This window comes from Propithecus coquereli, unplaced genomic scaffold (genome assembly GCF_000956105.1).
Source record: "Propithecus coquereli isolate 6110/MARCELLA unplaced genomic scaffold, Pcoq_1.0 Scaffold16, whole genome shotgun sequence".
Taxonomy (NCBI): Eukaryota; Metazoa; Chordata; class Mammalia; order Primates; family Indriidae; genus Propithecus; species Propithecus coquereli.
The window spans coordinates 11,771,112-11,775,426 of NW_012140524.1; positions in this window are offsets into that span (position 1 = coordinate 11,771,112).

Sequence of the window (4,315 nt, forward strand, 5' to 3'; positions counted from 1 at the left end):
TAACACCAGGGCACTCTAGCCTGGGCAACAGAGTGAGACTCTATCTCAAAAAAAAAAAAAAAATGCTCAACATCACTAATCATCAGGGAAATGCAAATCAAAACTACAATGAGATATCATCTTATTCCAGTTAGAATGACTATTACTAAAAAGACAAAAAATAACAGAAGGTGGTAGAGATACATGCAGGGAAAAGGAAACTCTTATATACTAATAGTGGGAATGTAAATTAGTACAGCCACTATGGAAAACAGGATAGACATTTCTCACAAAACTAAAAATAGAAGTACCATATGATCCAGCAATCCCACTTTTGGATATTTATCCAAAGGAAAAGAAATCAGTATATCAAAGGGATATCTGTATCCTCCTGTTTATTGCAGCACTATTCACAATAGCAAAGATATGGAATCAACCTAAGTGTCCATCAGTGAATTAATGAATAAAGAAAATGTGGTATATATACAGAATGGAATACTTTTAGGGCATAAAAATGAATGAAATCGAGTAATTTGAAGCAACATGGATGGAACTGGAGGTCATTATGTTAGGTGTAATAAGCCAAGCACTGAAACACAAATATCACATGTTCTCACTCATATGTGGGAGCTAAAAAAGTTGATCTCTTGGAGGCAGAGAGTGGAATGATAGATACCAGAGACTGGGAAGGGTATGTTGGGAGGAGGATAAAGAAAGATTGGTTAATGGGTACTAACAAACAATCAAATAGAAGGAGTAAATTGTGTTTGTTAGCAGAGTAGCGTGACTATTGTTAACAGCAATGTATTGCATATTTCAAAATCGCTAAAAGAGAGAACTTGAAATGTTCCCAACACATAGAAATGATGAATACTTAAGGTGATGGATACCCTAAATACCCTGACTAGATCATTACAAATTCTATGTAATGCATGTAACAAAATAACACATGTATCCCATAAACATATAAAAACATTATGTATCAATAAATACAGAAATGATCTTCAATCCACATTTTTCATCATGTGTAAAAATTAACTCAAAATGAATCATAGACATAAATGTAAAACCAAAAACTATAACTTTGCTAGAAAAAAAAAGCATAGGAAAAAACATCTGTGACTTTGGGTTAGGCAATAATTTAATAAATATGACATCAAATGTGCAATCCATAGAAGAACTAATTGATAAATTAGACTTCATCAAAATTAAAAACTTCTGTTCTTTGAAATATCTTCTTACTAGAACAAAAAGACAAGCCACAGACTAAGAGAAAATATTTGCAAATCTCATAAAGGACTTGTAGCCAGAAAATATAAAAAAATTCTCAAAACTCAATAATAAGAACATAAGTAACCCAATTAAAATATGGACAAAATATTTGAACAGACACGTCACCAAATAAGACATACATCTGGCAAAGAGGCACATGAAAAAATGGTCAACATTAATGTCCATTAGGGACATAGAGATTAAATCCACATTGGGTTACTACTACACATCCATTAAAATATCTAAAATTTTTAAAACTGATTGTGTCAAGTGTTGGCAATAATGTGGAGCACCTGGAACTCTCGTTAACTTTTGCTGAGAATATAAAGTTGTAAAAGCACTTTGGAAAAAAGTTCAGGCATTTTAAAAAAATATTTAAACACACGTCTATCATATGACCATGATACTTCATTTCCCGGTCTTTACCCAAGAAAAATAAAAGCATATATCCAAACAAAAATGTATACACAAATATTTATGGCATTTTTACTTGTAATAGCTGAGAACTGGAAACAACACAAATGTGCATCAATAGTTGAATGAATGAATAAATTATGGTAAATAGATACAGTTGAATACTACTCAGACATAAAAATGAATTAACTATGGGAATACACAATAAAACAGATAAATGTTAAAATAATTATTCTGAGACTGAAAAGCCAAACAAAAAGAGTACATATTGTAGAATTCCATGTGTATAAAAGACTAGAAAAAAACTAATTTTCTGAAGTATTGATCTGAAAGAAAGCAGATTAATATTTGCATGGGAACAGGAGAGGTTGAGGCAGGACTGGAGGGATAGATTACAAAAGGGCATAAAGAAATTTAAGGGAGTAAAAAGTATGTTCATTATCTTGATTTTATTTATGGTTTTCCATACATATGCATATATTAAAACTTTATCAAATTGTAGCCTGTATTAGTTTTCTATTGCTGCATAACAAATTAGCATAAACCTAGTGACTTAGAACGACACAAATTTATTATGTCACCATTTCTGTGGGTCAGGGATATAAGCGAGGGTAAACTGGATCCTCTGCTCAGGATCTCACCAGGCTGAAATCAAGGTGTCAGCGATCTCAGCTGAAACTTGGGGTTTTAGAATCCAATGACTTGTGTCCCCATATTCTTGCTGGCTGTCAACTAGGGATTCTCTCAGTTCCTAGAGACTGCCCTCAGGATCTAGTTATGTGGCCCTCTCACAGCACAGAAGTTTACCTCATCAAAGCCAGCTCAAAAATCTCTCTCCAGTCTGCCATGATGGATACTAACCTAATCATGGGAGTGATGAGTCCATTGTATTCACAGGTCCCACCCATACTCAAGGGAGTTTGCTTGGGCTACCATAACAAAATACCATTAATTGGGTGGCTTAAAAAACAGAAATGTATTCTCTCACAGTTCTGGAGGCTGGGAAGTCCAAGATCAAGGTATCAACACAGTTGGTTTCTAGTGAGGCCTCTCTTCCTGGCTTGGAGATGACTGTCTTCTCTCTGTGTCTCCATATAGCCTTTCTTCAGTGCATGTATGTGGAAGGAGAAAAAGAGATTTCTCTCTTTCCTGTCTCCTTTTAAGGTCGCTAATCCCATTAGGACCCCACCTTTATGACCTAATCTAATCCTACTTATTTCCCAAATGCCCCGTCTCCAGATAGCATCACATTGGGGAGGGGGGTTAGGGCTTCAACATGTGAATTAGAAGGAGGCACAAACATTTTGTCTGTAACAGAGGGGATTATATGGGGTGTGTACTCCAAGGAGTGTAAGCCTTGGGGGCTATAATAGAATTCTGCCTACCACATATCCTTTGAATTTATTTTATGTCCACATATTTTTTTAAAAAACCAAAATGACGTAAGGGAAAGAAAATCATATTATCACCAGACTTTTGGACAGTAATGTTTTATGCCAGAAAAAAAAAATAGAGTAACACTTAAGATACTTTAAAAAATAAAATGAGTCATGGATTTTATATCCAACAAAACTTACCTTCAAGTATAAAGGGAAGAGACAAATTTTTATAAACAAGCAAGAACCCAGGGAAGATTTTATCTATTTCCTTTGTTAGGAATATATTATAGAATGTGTTTTGGACAATCAAAATGAGCAAAGAATTATCAACATGAAAACTGATGATGAGTATTAAAGATATAGTTGTCTGTGGAACCCAACAGGTTAGTTCCAGGTGGGAACTCGAAAAGTTATGTATGGGACAGAATGCAATTAATGGAAAATCAAGGTTTGTGAAACAATAGCCGCAAGAATCTGGAGAGTCCCTGGAAGTTGTAAACCTAACAGACAGCTGCAGCCGGCATTTCTAGCCCCCCCTGATAAGGACAGAACTACCCTCTTCCCTTATCTCTACAGGATAAGACTGACCCAGGGGTGCCAGAAATTAGTTGTTTGAAAAAAAAAATTTTATTGCAGTGGCTGTTCTGGCCCAGGTACTCACTCCCGCCTAAGAAACCCTCTGTAAAACCCAAGGCTTTCCCCTCCCTCGGGGTGGATGCTCTTTGGCCTTCACCCATCTGCACCCAGATGCCCAAAATAAAGAGCATTTTGCTACACATGAGGCTTTGTGTGTGTCTCTCTCTCCCTCTCTCAGCTCTGGACCTAACACCCAGACTGAGTGACGATTAAAGGATGAGAGTATAGGATACAGTGGCTTTATATTTAAGCAAAGTGGGGAAGTTATTTTTAAAATTGGATAAAATGTGTAGAACATACAATAAAAGTATTTTGAGAGTTCTCAGTAATTTTTAATGGTGGAGATTTTAGTATGGTCCTTTTAAGACTTGTGTGTTTGTAACATGGGATATAGTAATAGAATATTATGGGAAATTCTAATTTTGTCATCTCTCGCTTCATGAGAACCATGATTCATGATGTGGAAGAAAGTAGTTACAGTTTAAGTGAAAAACAAACAAACCAAAAACACCTCCCCCCCGCCACATACACACACCTGGATTCTTGAACTCCAGATGGAAATATATCAATATTATCTGATAAGTTATTTTATATGTATACATGTGCATATGCATATGTGTGTATCCATTCATATC